This window comes from Oncorhynchus kisutch, linkage group LG7 (genome assembly GCF_002021735.2).
Source record: "Oncorhynchus kisutch isolate 150728-3 linkage group LG7, Okis_V2, whole genome shotgun sequence".
Classification (NCBI taxonomy): domain Eukaryota; kingdom Metazoa; phylum Chordata; class Actinopteri; order Salmoniformes; family Salmonidae; genus Oncorhynchus; species Oncorhynchus kisutch.
The window spans coordinates 38,277,048-38,295,108 of record NC_034180.2 but is presented as its reverse complement, the minus strand read 5'-3'; positions in this window follow the sequence as shown (position 1 = coordinate 38,295,108).

Genomic DNA, 18,061 nt, shown 5'->3' with positions numbered 1-18,061 from the left:
GATGCTCTCGATGGTGCAGCTGTAGAACTTCTTGAGGATCTGGGGACCCATGCCAAATCTTTTCAGTCTCCTGAGGGGGAAAAGGTTTTGTCGTGCACTCTTCACGACTGTCTTGGTGTGTTTGGACCATGATAGTTCGTTGGTGATGTGGACACCAAGGAACTCGAAACTCTTGACCCGCTCCACTGCAGCCCCGTTGATGGTAATGAGAGCCTATTCGACACGCCTTTTTCTGTAGTCCACGATCAGCTCCTTTGTCTTGCTCACATTGAGGGAGAGGTTGTTGTCCTGGCACCACACTGCCAGTTCTCTGACCTCCTCCCTATAGACTGTCTCATCGTTGTTGGTGATCAGGCCTACCACTGTTGTGTTGTCAGCAAACTTAATGATGGTGTTGGAATCGTGTTTGGCCACGCAGTTGTGGGTGAACAGGGAGTACAGGAGGGGACTAAGTACACACCCCTGAGGGGCCCCAGTGTTGTGGATCAGCGTGGCAGACGTGTTTTTGCCTACCCTTACCACCTGGGGGTGGCCGTCAGGAAGTCCAGGATCCAGTTGCAGAGGGTGGTCCTATCTTGTTTGTTTCGCAAGAAAAAATATTTTGCATCTTCAAAGTGGTAGGCATGTTGTGTAAATCAAATGATACAAACCCCCAAAAATCCATGTTAATTCCAGGTTGTAAGGCAACAAAATAGGAAAAAAGTCCAGGGGGTGATTACTTTCGCTAGCCTTTGAATGTACGTACGGTCACTGTGGGGACGGCGTCGTCGATGCACTTATTGATGAAGCCAATGACTGAGGTGGTATACTCCTCAATGCCATTGGATGAATCCCGGAACATATTCCTGTCTTTGCTAGCAAAACAGTCCTGTAGCGTAGCATCCGCGTCTTCTGACCACTTCCATATTGAACGAGTCACTGGTACTTCCTAGTTTTTGCTTGTAAGCAGGAATCAAGAGGATAGAATTATGGTCAGATTTGCCAAATGGAGGGCAGGGGAGAGCTTTGTATTCATCTCTGTGTATGGAGTACAGGTGTTTTTTTTCTCCCTGTGGTTGCACATGTGACATGCTGGTAAAAATGTGTTAAAAAACTGATTTAAGTTTTCCTGCATTAATGTCCCCGGCCACTAGGAGCGCCGCTTCTGGATGAGCATTTTCTTGTTTGTTTATGGCCTTATAGAGTTGGTTGAGTGCGGTCTGTGGTGGTAAATAGACGGCTACGAATAATATAGATGAGAACTCTCTTGGTATAGTGTGGTCTACAGCTTATCATAAGGTACTCTACCTCAGGGGTGCAATACCTCGAGACTTCTTTAATATTAGACATCATGCACCAGCTGTTATTGACAAACGGACACACACACCCACCCCTTGCTTTACCAGACGTAGCTTCTCTGTTCTGCCGGTGCATGGAAAATGTTCTGTTCTGTTCCGCCGGTGAAACATAACATTTTACAGTTCTTAATGTCCCGTTGGTAGGATAATCGTAAGTCATAAATTTTATTTTCCAATGATTGCACGTTAGCAAGTAGGACAGAAGGCAGTGGGAGTTTACTTGCTCGCCTACAGATTTTCCTCTGACATTTCTTCACGCAAATTATGGGGATTTGGGCCCGTTCCAGGGAGAGCAGTATATCGTTAAAGGAAAAAGCTTCTTCCAGTTTGTGGTGAGTAATCGCTGTTCTGATGTCCAGAAGTTAATTTCGGTCATAAGAGACGGCAGCAGTAACATTATGTACAAAATAAGTTTAAAAAATAAGTTACAAACAATGAAAAAAATTTAACAAAATAGCACCATTGGTTAGGAGTCCTCCTCTTTGGCGCCATCTTTTCATGAATGTCATCCCTCTATGTCTGACTGGCATACAAGGTCATATGCAAATAGCTGATATTTACATGTTGACTGATATGTCCTCTATCTCACATTAGGGGGGATAGGGGTAATAGGGTTACCTACTGAGATATCATGCACACAAACTGATAGAGAAGGCTTCCAGTAACAGTGCATGTGTGTGTACGTGTAGTTGGGGTTTAAATTGTGGTGACTGAAATCTTGACACTGTACCGACAAACACTTGTATTAGTGTTCAGGCTGTGATAGCAGAAATTACCATGTGAACTCTAGATAAGAAACCTCCCCATTCTGCAAACATCCAGGAGACTGATCTGTAAACAGAGCCCGTCCCTGAGATTGTGAGCTGGCTGCCTGCTTCAGCCCTAAGCAAAATATATATTTTTAATTGAACTTCCATTTCCCAAGAGTAGCTTAATACTTTCAGCACACTCAGAGCAATATCGAAATGGTGCTCACCTCACTCACTATGTACATTATACTGTGCATTCGTTAAGTATTTAGACCCCTTCACTTTTTCTCATCATTCTACACACAATAACCCATAATCACAAAGCAAAAACAGTTTTTTAAAATTAAAATAAATAAATAAACAGATATTATTTACATAAGTGTTCAGACCCTTTGCTATGAGACTCGAAATTGAGCTGAAGGGCATCCTGTTTCCATTGATAATCCTTGAGATGTTTCTACAACTTGGAGTCCACCTGTGGTAAATTCAATTGATTGGACATGATTTGGAAAGGTACAATCTGTCTATATAAGGTCCCACAGTTGACAGAGCATGTCAGAGCAAAAACCAAGCCATGAGGTCGAAGGAATTGTCCGTAGAGCTCCGAGACAGGATTGTGTTGAGGCACAGATCTGGGGAAGGGTGCCAAAAAATTTCTGCAGCATTGGAGGTCCCCAAGAACACAGTGGCCTCCATCATTCTTAAATGGAAGAAGTTTCGAACTACTAAGACCGGCCAAACTGAACAATCGGGGGAGGTAGGGCGGTGACCAAGAACCCGATGGTCACTCTGACAGAGCTCCAGAGTTCCTCTGTGGAAATGGGAGAACCTTCCAGAAGGACAACCATCTCTGCAGTACTCCACCAATCAGGCCTTTATGGTAGAGTGGTCAGAAGCAAGCCACTCCTCAGTAAAAGGCACTTGACTGCCCGCTTGGAGTTTGCCAAAAGGCACCTAAAGGACTCTCAGACCATGAGAAACAAGATGAAACCAAGAGTGAACTCTTGGCCTGAATGCCAAGTCTGGAGGAAACTTGGCACCATCCATACAGTGAAGAATGGTGGTGGCAGCATCATGCTGTGGGGATGTTTTTCAGCGGCAGGGACTGGGAGACTAGTCAGGATCAAGGGAAAGATGAATGGAGCAAAGTACAGAGAGATCCTCAGGACCTCAGGCTGGGATAAAGATTAAACTCCCAACAGGACAACGACCCTAAGAACACAGCCAAGACAACGCAGGAGTGGCTTCAGGACAAGTCTCAATGTCCTTGAATGGCCCAGCCAGAGCCCGGACTTGAACCCGATCTAACATCTTTGGAGAGACCTGAAAATAGCGTTGCAGCGACGCTCCCCATCCAACCTGACAGAAGGTGAGATGATCTTCAGAGAAAAATGGGAGAAACTCCCCAAATACAGGTGTGCCAAGCTTGTAGCATCATACCCAAGAAGACTAAAGGCTGTAATCGCTGTCAAAGGTGCTTCAACAAAGTACTGAGTAAAGGGTCTGAATACTTATGTAAATGTGATATTTTATATTTAATACATTTGCCAACTTTTCTAAAAACATATTTCTTTGTCATTATGGGATATTGTGTGTAGATTGATGAGGGGGAACAACTATTTAATCCATTTTAGAATAAGCCTGTAATGTAACAAAATGTGGAAAAAGTCAAGGGGTCTGAATACTTTCCGAATGCACTGTATATATTAAAGTATGTGAACACCCCTTAAAATCAGTGGATTCGGCCATTTCAGCCACACCCGTTGCTGACAGGTGTATAAAATCGAGTACACAGACATGCAATCTCCATAGACAAACATTGGCAGTGGAATGGCCTTTTTATTTAACCTTTATTTAATCTTTATTTAACTAGGCAAGTCAGTTAATTAAGAACAAGTTCTTATTTATAATGACGGCCTAGCCCGGCCAAACCCTAACGGCACTGGGCCAATTGTGCGCCTTACTGAAGAGCTCAGTGACTTTAAAATGTGGCACCGTCATAGGATGCCACCTTTCAAACAAGTCAGTTTCTTCAAATTTAGGCCCTGCTAGATCTGCCCCGGTGAACTGTAAGAGCTGTTATTGTGAAGTGGAAACTTTGACGAGCAACAACGGCTCAGCTGCGAAGTGGTTGGCCACACAAGCTCACAGAACGGGCTTGCTGAGTGCTGAAGCGCTTTGCGTGTAAAAATCGTCTATCCTCAGTTGCAACACTCCCTACCAAGTTCCAAACTGCCAACGTCAGCACAATAACTGTTCGTCAGGTTTCCATGACCGAGCAGCGGCACACAAGACTTAGATCACAATGCGCGATGCCAAGCATTGGCTAGAGTGGTGTAAAGCTCGCATCCATTGGACTCAGTACCAGTGGAAACATGTTCTCTGGAGTGATGAATCACGCTTCACCATCTGGCAATCTGACGGACGAATCTGGGTTTAGCAGATGGCAGGAGAACGCTAACCTGCCACAACGGATAGTGCCAACTGTGAAGTTTGGTGGTGGATGAATAATGGTCTTGGGCTGTTTTCATGGTTCAGGCCCCTTAGTTCCAATGAAGGGAAATCTTAACGCTACAGCATATAATTATATTCTAGACGATTCTGTGCTTCCAACTTTGTGACAACAGTTTGGGGAAGGCCCTTTTCTGTTTCAGCATAATGCCCCCCTGCAGAAAGCAAAGGTCCATACAGAAATAGTTTGTCGAGATCAGTGTGGAAGAACTTGACTGGCCTGCACAGACCCCTGACTTCAACCCCATCAAACACCTTTGGGATTAATTGGAATGCCGACTGTGAGCCAGGCCTAATCGCCCAACATCAGTTCCTGACCTCACTAATGCTCTTGTGGCTGAATGGAAGCAAGTCCCTGCAGCAATGTTCCAACATCTAGTAGAAAGTCTTCCCAGAAGAGTGGAGGATGTTATAGCAGCAAAGGGGGGACCAGATCCATATTGATGCTCATGATTTTGGAATGAGATATTCGACGAGCAGGTATCCAGTCCACATACTAATGGTCATGTAGTGTACTTCTGAATGTAAGATTCAAGGCTTCTCTTTAAAAGTAGTGTTCTCCTTGGTAACTAGATTCTATACCCATTGCATTAGATCAGTGTTCTCCAGCCACTGAACTAAAAAATCTTACTCCTTTGTCTGTTAATTTGTCAGCCCAGATATTGCCTCTGAGTGAGGTGAGACAGCTCTGTGGGCCATGAAGATGGGAGCTAGCCAGCCTGCTGTGTGTGATAGGAAAGACCCTGACCAAGTCCTCCTGAAGGCAGCTGAGTTATACAGAGTCCCATAGAGGGAATAATTACTATGCCAGCCTTGGAGCTCAGATAGGGATTCCACCAACCAACCGACAGCACGTACCTCAGTGGACTCATCTACTCTCTCTGATTTACTGCCCTGTGCCGCTGAGGCAGGATAGGAATGCAGTAAGCAGCTACAGAGATACGGGCTGATTTAAGTAAGGACTGCCTGGGTGTCTAATCAATGACTGATTCATTAAGAATGTAGCATTCCAAAATCAGCATTTAGGACAAGTACCAGGCTTGTGTCTTGCTTTCCTTTTCCCCCCTTATCTTTTCCTAACTGATCTTAAAAGACCAAGGGAATATGCATCAGAGATCCATAGTAAATATGCTCTAACAATTTCCATGCCTTGCAGTACCATATTTCAGCAGGTTTTGTGTAGAGAACTCTGTGTCCTACAGTATGGAGACTATTAAACTGTGACAAGCTGTGTAAGAGGTGAGCACTGCAAATTTTCAGCTTTGTCTGTCTGTTGCACACAAGTTACGACTGAAGAACAAGGCCACATACCGACAGACCTGTGACTGCAGTAGCCCTACATTGACCCCTAGTGGACAACTAGTGCACCTACACTGTCTTCTATACTACAGAAACTGGGTTCTCGATCCAGGGTCCACATACTGCAAGTGCATACTCCTGTACTGTATACATCACATGCTCATTAGTACAAAGAAAACAGAAGAAAGAAAATATTTGTAGATTTCTGGAATATTTTAAATTTGAGTCATTTAGCAGACACTCTTATCTAGAGAGACTTACAGTAGTAGTGAGTGCAAGCATTTTTCTTACTTTTTCGAATCGGTCCCCGTGGGAATTGAACCCCCAACCCTGGCGTTGCAAGCGCCATGCTCTGCTGAGCCACACGGGACCAATTGTGAATAGATTGTGAAGAGGAGATAGGGTGATTCCATCTCATGCTATAGTATAAAAAATCTGCAAGACCAAACTACCTACTGTAGTCTGTGAACCAAAGTCTAATGACATTCCCCACAATAGGGAACTTCTCTGCCTCAGACTTCCCCATCAGATAATCATCTCCATCTGTGTACCACTGCCAGCTAGGGAATGAATGATTTCTGTTCCACTCCTATTAATTCTCCCCTGCTGGGTACTCTAGACTAGCAGAGGTCAGCATCTGCTATGCCTCTCTGGGACTGTGTGGGGGTTGTGTGTGGCATGAACCTACTTGGCATACAGTGCCTTGCAAAAATATTCACCCCCTTGGCGTTTTTCCTATTTTGTTGCATTACAACCTGTAATTTAAATAGATTTGTATTTGTATTTCATGTAATGGACATCCACAAAATAGTCCAAATTGGTGAAGTGAAATGAAAAAATAACTTGTTATAAAACATAAAGAAATGGTACATGCATATGTATTCACCCCCTTTATGTATTCACCCCCTTTATGTATTCACCCCCTTTATGCACTCACCCCCTTTACTATGAAGCCCCTAAATAAGATCTTGTGCAACCAATTATTCAGAAGTCAAATAATTAGTTAAATAAATTCCACCTGTGTGCAATCTAAGTGTCACATGATCTCAGTATATATACACCTGTTCTGAAAGGCCCCAGAGTCTGAAACACCACTAAGCAAGGGGCACAACCAAGCAAGAGGCACTATGAAGACCAAGGAGCTCTCCAAACAGGCCAGGGACAAAGTTGAGGAGAAGTACAGATCAGGGTTGGGTTATAAAAAAATATCTGAAACTTTGAACATCCCACGGAGGATCATTAAATCCATTATTAAAAAATGGAAAGAATGCCACCACAACAAATGTGCCAAGAGAGTGCCGCCCACCAAAACTCACAGACCAGACAAGGAGGGCATCAGAGGGGCAACAAAGAGACCAAAGATAACCCCGAAGGAGCTGCAAAGCTCCACAGTGGAGATTGGAGTATCTGTACATAGGACCACTTTCAGCCATACACTCCACAGAGCTGTGCTTTACGGAAGAGTGGCCAGAAAAAAGCAATTGCTTAAAGACAAAAATAAGCAAACATGTTTGGTGTTTGCCAAAAGGCATGTGGGAGACTCCCCAAACATATGGAAGAAGGTACTCTGGTCAGATGAGACTAAAATTGTGCTTTTTGGCCATCAAGGAAAAACGCTATGTCTGGCGCAAACCCAACACCTCATCACCCCGAGAACACCATCCCCACAGTGAAGCATGGTGGTGGCAGCATCATGCTGTGGGGATGTTTTTCACCGGCAGGGACTGGGAAACTGGTCCGAATTGAAGGAATGATGGATGGCGCTAAATACAGGAAAATTCTTGAGGGAAACCAGTCTTTCAGTCTTCCAGAGATTTGAGACTGGAACGGAGTTTCACCTTCCAGGAGGACAATGACCCTAAGCATACTGCTAATGCAACACTCGAGTGGTTTAAGGGGAAACATTTAAATGTCTTGGAATGGCCTAGTCAAAGCCCAGACCTCAATCCAATTGAGAATATGTGGTATGATTAAAGATTGCTGTACACCAGCGGAACCCATCCAACTTGAAGGAGCTGGAGCAGTTTAGCCTTGAAGAATGGGCAAGAATCTGAGTGGCTAGATGTGCCAAGCTTATAGAGACATACCCCATAAAGACTTGCAGCTGTAATTGCTGCAAAAGGTGACTCTACAAAGTATTGACTTTGGGGTGGTGAATAGTTATCCACGCTCAAGTTTTCTGTTTTTCTTGTTTGTTTCACAAAAAATATTTTGTATCTTCAAAGTGGTAGGCATGTTGTGTAAATCAAATAATACAACCCCCCCCCCCCAAAATCCATATTAATTCCAGGTTGTAAGGCAACAAAATAGGAAAAATGCCAAGGGGGGTGAATACTTTCGCAAGCCACTGGAGCATCCTGGCTGATTGGCACTGGGACATCATAGGATTCCAGTAAAATGAGCTAAGTCTCTGGCTCTGGCCTTGGCAGATACACGCTCCAACATACTGTAGGGATAGTAATCAATGGCTTAAGCTAGCATGGAACCGTGTAACCAAGCTCACACCTTCCCACGCTACATTCTTATTTACAGACACCATGCTGATAGAGTGCTTGATCACATGGTAAAATGCTTGGGTTATGCTCTAATAAGAATCAGTAAATCATTATCACCTTAGCCTGTGTTAATTATACTAGAGAATAATATAACAAAACATCTTAGTTCACTATGTTTGAGATGACCTTCAAGGGCTGTGTTTTGTTAGGCCATCTGTGAATACCAGTGATTCCAGAGGCACACTGAAACAGAATTCCATTAGCAGGGCTGTCCTTTTTCCACCACACTACCATAATAACTGTTAATACTGTTAGAGCGTGAGTTCCCATGGATGTTAGGCTTTTATTGCAGTGTGAGGGAGGGCTGGCTGGCTCTGTGTGTGTGTGTGTGTGTATTACTGAGTGTATGCACTGCAGCCTTCTCTCCTCCACCCCTGAGGCCAGTCTCCTGCTGGGAGGTAAGCACTGAGCTGACCTGCCTGCCTGGAAGATACACTAGGTGGGAGGAAGGATGCAGACGAGGATCACACTGTATTCTCATGAATCATCTCTATGAATCTGTACAGATTTAATCTTTGCACTCAGGTGCAAGATTCTTGAATGCGTTGACAAGCCCAGGTAATGATTCCATCATTCATCTGTATTGACTGACTCAGTCTGTTTGAGGTAGAAAAACTACTGTAGTGGGTTGCAATGCAGGATGCTGCATCGAGCTACACTGAGTAGCTCAATGCAGCTGTCGTAATTTCACTAGACCTTTATCTCAGCAATAACTAGCCCCAGGAATCTATGGGACCTATCGTTGATAAATTATGTTGTTTCCTGATGTTAAACAGGCCAAAATGCACAGGGGGAGGAGCTATGCTGATTAAGCACTTACCCCAGCCTTTTCTGGCAGTGCAGTGGGGTGGAGGCGGCCAGAATAACAAATCAAATCAAATTTAATTTGTCACATGCTCCAAATACAACTGGTGTGGACTTTACCATGAAATGCTTGCTTAGGAGCCCTTCCTAACTTTGGAGAGTTTAAAAATACAAATTAAATAGTAGCACGAGGAATAAAACAAAATCCACAATAATGGACCTACAGTGCCTTGAACTTTGCGACCTTTTGCCACATTTCAGGCTTCAAACATAAAGATATAAAACTGTATTTTTTTGTGAAGAATCAACAACAAGTGGGACACAATCATGAAGTGGAACGACATTTATCAGTATTTATCATCATTAGTCATTTAGGTCAACATTGGATCATTCAGAGATCCTCACTGAACTTCTGGAGATTTGCTGCACTGAAAGTAAAGGGGCTGAATCATTTTGCACGCCCAATTTTTCAGTTTTTGATTTGTTAAAAAAGTTTGAAATATCCAATAAATGTCGTTCCACTTCATGATTGTGTCCCACTTGTTGTTGATTCTTCACAAAAAAAATACAGTTTTATATCTTTATGTTTGAAGCCTAAAATGTGGCAAAAGGTCGCAAAGTTCATGGGGGCCGAATACTTTCGCAAGGCACTGTATATACATGGAATACCAGTACCATTTCAATGTGCAGAGGTACGAGGTAGATATGTACATGAAGACCTTGTGAAGTGACTAGGCAACATGATAGATAATAATAAGATTAAAATGAAGAACAGAGTAGCAGCAGCAAATGATGAGTGTAAAAGTGTGTGTATGTGGGTGTAATGTGTACAGTGCATTTGGAAAGTGTTCAGACCCCTTGACTTTTTCCACATTTTGTTACGTTACAGCCTTATTCTACAACGATTTCAACCGTTTTTTCCCCTTTATCAATCTACACAAAATACTCCATAATGACCAAGCAAAAACAGGTTTTTAGAAATGTTGGCAAATTTCTTTAAAAAAAAAACTGAAATATCACATTTACATAAGTATTCAGACCCTATTCTAAGAACTTTGTTGAAGCACCTTTGGCAGCAATTACATTCTCGAGTCTTCTTGGGTATGACGCTACAAGCTTGGCACACCTGTATTTGGGGAGTTTCTCCCATTCTTCTCTCCAGATCCTCTCAAGCTCTGTCAGGTTGGATGGGGAGCATTGCTGCACAGCGATGTTAGATTGGGTTTAAGTCCGGGCTCTGGCTGGGCCACTCAAAGACATTCAGAAACTTGTCCTGAAGCCACACCTATGTTGTCTTGGCTGTGAGCTTAGGGTCGTTGTCCTGTTGGAAGGTGAACCTTTGCCCCAGTCTGAGGTCCTGAGGATCTCTCTGTACTTTGCTCCGTTGCTCTTTCCCTCGATCCTGACTAATTTCCCAGTCCCTGCCGCTGAAAAACATCTCAACAGCATGCTTCACCGTAGGGATGGTGCCAAGTTTCCTCCAGACGTGACACTTGGCATTCAGGCCAAAGAGTTAAATCTTGGTTTCATCAGACCAGAGAATCTTGTTTCTCATGGTCTGAGAGTTCTTTAGGTGCCTTTTGGCAAACTCCAAGCGGGCTGTCATGTGCCTTTTACTGAGGAGTGGCTTCCGTCTGACCACTCTACCATAAAGGCCTGATTGGTGGAGTACTGCAGAGATGGTTGTCCTTCTAGAAGGTTCTCCCATCTCCACAGAGGAACTCTGGAGCTCTGTCAGAGTGACCATCGGGTTCTTGTGTGTAGATTGATGAGGAAAAACAATTATTTAATCAGTTTCAGAATAAGGCTGTAACGTAACAAAATGTGGAAAAAGTCAAGGGTTCTGAATACTTTCCGAATGTGAGTTTGTGTGGGAGTGTCAATGTAGTGTGTGTGTGAACGAGTATGTATATGGTGTGTATATAGGGTCAGTGCAGATAGTTAGGGTACAATAGGCTATTAGCAGTCTTATGACCTGGGGGTAGAAGCTGTCTCGGAGCCTGTTGTTACAAGAGCGGACATGGCTTGGGTGGCTGGAGTCTTTGGCAATTTTTTGGGCCTTCCTCTGACACCGCCTGATAAAGAGGTCCTGGATGGCAGTGATGAACTGGGCTGTCCATACCAAGCGGTGATACAGCCTGTTAAGATGCTCTCGATGGTGTAGGTGTACAACTTTTTGATGATCCGAGGACTCATGACAAATCTTTTTAGCCTCTTGAGGGGGAAGTGGCCCTGCTGTCCCCTCTTCACGACTGTGCGGGTGTGTGTGGACCATGTTATGTCCATAGTGATGTGGACACCAAGGAACTTGAAGCTCTCAATGTGCTCTACTTCAGCCCTGTCAATAAGGGTGTGCTCTCCCCTCTTTCTCCTTTAGTCCACTATCAGCTCCTTGGTCTTACTAACTTTGAGGGAGAGGTTGTTGTCCTGGCAGCACACTGCTAAGTCTGACCTCATCCCTGTAGGCTGTCTCATCGTCATCAGTGATCAGGCCTACCACTATCGTGACGTCAGCAAACTTGGTGTTGGAGTCGTGCGTGGCCACGCAGTGGTGTGTGAACAGGGAGTACAGGAGGGGACTAAGCACACACCCCTGAGGGGCCAACCATGTTGAGGGTCAGCTTGGCAGAGGTGTTGTTGCCTACCCTCACCATTTGGGGCTGGCCCGTCAGGAAGTCCAGGATCCAGTTGCAGAGCGATGGGTTCAGTCTCAGGACCCTAGCTTTGTGATGAGCTTCGAGGGGACTATGGTGTTGAACGCTGAGCTGTAGTCTATGAACAGCAGTCTCACATAGCTATTTATCCTCTTGTCCAGGTGGGAGAGGGCAGTGTGAAGTGCAATTGAGATTGCATCATCTGTAGATCTGTTGGGGCAGTATACGAATTGGAGTGGGTCCAGGGTGTCTGGGAGGATGGTGTTGATATGTGGCATGACCAGCCTTTCAAAGCACTTCATAATTACAGATGTGAGTGCTACAGGGCGATAGTCATTTAGGCTGGTTACGTTGAGCTCTTGGGAACAGGTGGTCAGCTTGAAACATGTTGAGATTACAGAGTGGAACAAGGAAAATGTCAGAGAAGACACTCGCCAGCTATTCTGTGCATGCTTTGAGAATAAGCCCTGGTATTGCAGCCTTGTGATTGTTCCCCTGTTTAAACGTTTTGCTTACACCGGCCACGATAATGCGGGATCACACAGTCACCGGAAAAATAGGGCTTTCACGCAAGGCAGTGTTATATTCCTCGAAACAACCATAAAAGGCATTTAGCTTGTTTAGGAGTTCTGCATCGCGGCCTGGTTTCCTTTTGCAATCTGTTATCATCTGCAAGCCCTGCCATACAACGAGCGTCGGAGCCGATGTAATAGGATTCCCCCTTCCGCTTATATTGCCTTTTTTCGTAGCGGGTTTTTATTGTATGTGTTCATGTCCCTGTAAGCGGTAGCTCTAGTCTTTAGCCCAGCATGGACATTGCCTGTAATCCATGGTTTTTGGTTTGGATACGTTCTTGAGAATTCCTTCTCACTTGAAGCAGCACACCAGTTATTTATTAAAAAACACACTCCTCTATTCGAATACCCCATTGCCACCATCCAATCCTACTGCTGCATGGAGAATCCACTGAGTACTATGTGCATAGGGTCATCATCCAGTCACATTTCAAAAAGACATAATATTGCAGCTTTTCAAGTCTCTCTGATAGGAGACTCTCAAAGAAGCTCATCCATCTTATTCTCGAGTGACTGGACATTTGCCAATAGAATGGAGGGGAACGCCGTTCAGTTTGCTCTTCTCAATTTCACCAGGACTCCACCTCTTCTCTTGCATCTATACCTGCAGCATTTTGGTAGCCCATGGAACTAAGGAATAAGGTCCCGTATGAACAGTGGAACAGTTGAATCAGAGTTGAAGTCGTATTTGAATTTGAAATCGAGATTAGTAACTGTCGATCTGATGTCCAGAAGTGCTTGGTGGTCATATGTGATAATTTGATGAACTTTCACTAAATAGCGAAGTTGGGTTGGAGCCGATGTTCCCTCTAAGCCGTCCGTGTTGTTCCCCGATACTGCCACACGCAGAAATATAAGCCCACATAGGGAGATTGAACTTCACTCAACTTTCTAGAGCAGTAGTCACCAACCGGTCGATTGCGATCTCCAAGGCATTCCTAGTCAATCACCAAACATTTCTGTAAAAAAAAACAACGATGAAGTCTTCTGTTCTTTTTATTTATTTGTCTCGGGCTGTTGGAGGGAGGTGGACCCGATTCAGCTGCCCTGCGGGCCGGATAGGTGAACTGTTGCTATTTTGAACCACTTAAAGTGTCTGAAGGAACAAACTCTACCTTCCCAGCGGGCCTAGAGAGCAAATTAAGTGCACTATAGGCCTACCGCTGGCAAATGGGATGGCACAGATGACCGTGTCTGCAGTAACGTAGCAGGCATAAAAGAAAGGGATGGCACAGATGACCGTGTCTGCAGTAACGTAGCAGGCATAAAAGAATGGGATGGCACAGATGACCGTGTCTGCAGTAACGTAGCAGGCATAAAAGAATGGGATGGCACAGATGACCGTGTCTGCAGTAACGTAGCAGGCATAAAAGAATGGGATGGCACAGATGACCGTGTCTGCAGTAACGTAGCAGGCATAAAAGAATGGGATGGCACAGATGACCGTGTCTGCAGTAACGTAGCAGGCATAAAAGAATGGGATGGCACAGATGACCGTGTCTGCAGTAACGTAGCAGGCATAAAAGAATGGGATGGCACAGATGACCGTGTCTGCAGTAACGTAGCAGGCATAAAAGAATGGGATGGCACAGATGACCGTGTCTGCAGTAACGTAGCAGGCATAAAAGAATGGGATGGCACAGATGACCGTGTCTGCAGTAACGTAGCAGGCATAAAAGAATGGGATGGCACAGATGACCGTGTCTGCAGTAACGTAGCAGGCATAAAAGAAAGCTACAGCAAAGTTGATACTGTGAAATTTCAAAATGTTTAAAACCAAATGTTTTGTAAATAGGCTGTCATTGTAAATAACAATTTGTTCTTAACTGACTTGCTTAGTTAAATAAAGGTTACATTTAAAAATAAATATATAATTTAAAATGTCTAGACACTGTCAACGAATACAGCAAAGAGATGCTGCTTTTATGAGTGAGTTCATGTTTAAGTTCTTACTCAGCACTGTCAACACTTTGTATTCAACACTTTTATAAGCCCTAAAATGCGCATTCTTCCTATTTCCACTCAACGCTACAACAAGCACTGCAGCAGTAATGAACTAGTAGGAAAGTGTATCTATAGGCTTGCGTTTTTGTGATTATTAGCAGCTTAGGTGTTTTTTAATATCAAGGAAAATTTCACTTTCTCTGTTCGTAGGAGTAACAACATGAATTTGTGCATGAGGCAGAAATAATGTGGTGCGACTTGAGTTTCACTATCATCTGAAAGACAGTGTCCCTTTTTGGTCAGTGTCAGTGGAGGACAGGGAGAGCGGAGGGATGTTGAGAGGCGGACCCTCAATCTGCTGCTCTCTCCCTCCGCTGAGACAGACCATCAGATACAGGCACCATCAGCACAGTAAAATAAAAATAAAAAGCAAATGATTTAAATGAATGCTCACTCAGCTGTGCTTCACAAGTAATACAACAACGGGTCTATTAATGGTGTGATCATATAGCATACCACAAATTTCTAAATATAATTTTTCTAAATGGCCCGAATTCAAGCAAAGCCAATATGCAGTGATAATGTATTGGGTTTACTGTACAAACCTCAATGCTACAGTACTGTTTTTAAATTAGTTAATGTTGCATAGGCTTAAGTAATGTAAAAAATTTAATAAAAAGTAAATAGTGGTAGATCTCAGCTTGCATTTTGACTCAGTGATCTTGACTCAAAAATGGTTGGTGACCACTGTTCAAAAGATTTCCCTGTGAACACTATCAACGTTTCCCTTTACTGTGGTAATTGTGATCGAATCAACCCAATATTAGCCACTTTCAATGCAACATACCGAAACAAAATGAACTATGCAAGAGATTTTTGTACTCCGCATCGGAGTAGGATTCTATTGCATTGACACGCACTACTCAGCCCGTACTCTACACAGACCAGTGCAGCATAACCAATCAGAGCTGCAGTAGGCCTATATGCAAATAGACAACTGCCATATATGGATCTGTGCAATTTACTTTGAACTGGACTGTGCTTACAGCATGAGTGCTCGTGAGTAGATGTGCTTGTTGTGAAATCAAAGTGAGAGCTGCATGCAGCCACGTGTGCACATTTTGTTAATATTTTGCTAGTTAGTGAGTTATTAGCCCAGTTATAGATAATTTGTAGTCAGCAATAGGGGAGTGATTACTAGTTAGTGAGTTATTAGCCCAGTTATAGATCATTTGTAGTCAGCAATAGGGGAGTGATTACTAGTTAGTGAGTTATTAGCCCAGTTATAGATCATTTGTAGTCAGTGATTGCTTCCTATAGGAGTATACTAGACATATTTGAAAAGCGAGTCAGGTAAAGAGCTTTTTCTTTTATATTAAAGGGGCAGTGTTGTATTTTGAGACAGGCTTGAATAAACTAAGTAGCCAATAGACGGTAGAATCATGTCTGATTCTTTTTAATAATGGTATGGAAATAATAATACATTTTACTTTGTAAAGTGGTCTCCTGCATCAAACACACAATAATTGGATAAACAGGTTAATGTCAAACCCTGCATGTTTTTTTCTGAAGTCTCATGGAATGTGGCCTACATTGAACACCACACGTTGTCTGTTACCATAGGGGCGGCAGGTAGCCTTGTGGTTAGAGCATTGGACTAGTAACCGAAAGGTTGCCAGATCTATTCCCCGAGCTGACAAGGTAAAACATCTGTTCTTCTGCCCCTGAACAAGGCAGTTAACCCACTGTTCGTAGACCATCATTGAAAATAAGAATTTGTTCTTAACGGACTTGCCTAGTTAAAGGAATATATATATATATATATATAAATTGATAGAACAGCTATTTCCACGTCGAAATGTTTTTGATGGTAGGCCACTTTGGTAGGCCTACATTATGATCAAATAGCCACAGTAGCCTACTTGGCCTCTGTTGAAACTGTAACTTAAAGCAGGTACAGCCTCAGTGTTCACAGTAAAGGCGCGCTAGAAGTTGCACAGAATTTTCACAAAGTGCCAGCACACCTGAAATTTGCTCAGTGCTTAAAAAATTAGAGGGAACATTGGAACTCTTCTTGGTTTGGAACCCCTTCTCTGTTGGCGCCATCATTATTATACCCCCCCCCCATCCCTCGTAGTCTCTATCCCTCCCAGTCTTCCTTCTGCTCTGCGAGCATATGTCTACGACCAACACCAGATAGCTGGATTATGCGTATCTTCAGATCACTCTGACAGGAATCATTCTCTGCCATGTCAATATAAGACTTTCTGCATTATGTACTGTAACTAGTGTTATGTACTGACATATCACTCACACTGCAACAGTGTTTCGTCTCACTGCTAAAACATGACAGTACTGAGACACCTTTATTGATGTAGGTATGATGTAGATCAGGGTTACCTAACTGGCGGCCAAGTTTTATATTTCTTTTTTATTGTTGAACATAAAAAAACTGTAAAAACACCAGCAAATCAGCTCCAAGTGATTTTAATTTTGGAGATATGTTCCACAGTATTCCCACACATAATATAGAGGTATATGTGATTGTATACAAATGTAAACAACGTTAGACATTATTATGTTTTAGTCAAATATATCTGTTTGGGCTTCTTGCAGTCTACAAAATTATTTGTAATTATGTTCCAGCCTCCCTGACCATCTGTTCAAGAAGAAAAAAAATCCCCTCTGAATCCCCTGCTGAATCTAGTTCATGATCCCTGATGTAAACAGTGTGGAATTTACCTTTGTATATTTCTGACAAGTTTTATACGATACGGAATAAAAGTCTAACTCTTGGTAATGTCCTTGATTGGGCCGTTTGAATTTCAAATGCCAGCCATGAAAACATGTGGAATGCCTTCTGTGTTCTAACTGTGCAGCCTGATCTATAGTACAGAGGCTAAACCAGGGGGTGTAATGGTGTGTGGAACAAGGATCCTGGTCCCTAATCTACCCAGATTAGGATTTATGACAATAAGGGAAAAAATGCTGATTTACCTTCAACTTTATTCAACTTCACAACTCTTATAACATTTGCTTCTCTGAGAGAACTTCAGACTATTGAACCTGTCCTGGTAGTAGTGTCTCAACAGAAATGCACTGAAGAAGTATGAAGTGAACAAGACAAAGGAGAATAAATGGCTACAGGCCGGCATGCACACAACGATGGAGTAAACAGACTGGTTGGTTCCCCGTATACATAGGCTAAATGGTGTATAGGCTGCTCAGCTATGATCACACAGACAAAGGAGATCATTGTCTGTGTTGTCAGCTTGCTGGACAGACTGCTGTCTCTCTGAGGGGTTGTACAGCCTCAGGGAAACCAAAGCAGCACATTGAGCATAGTGTGGTGTATTTGGTGACATTGTGCTGAACAATAATCAAATCAAGAAGGCACAATCCGATCCCAAAGTCACCCACCAAACAGAAGTATAGGGAAGTACAGAGTGCGCAGAAGCTAACATAACAAATTAATCCCATGGTCGCAAACAACAAATTTAAGAGCGGTTTAGATAGAATAGATTGATGTCAAAGTACAGGCACTTTAACATCCTGCCTGACTTAATGGGGTACGACAACATCAAGTCAATGGTCTAACTACTGTAGAGACACAGCTGTTTGTATGTGACACCA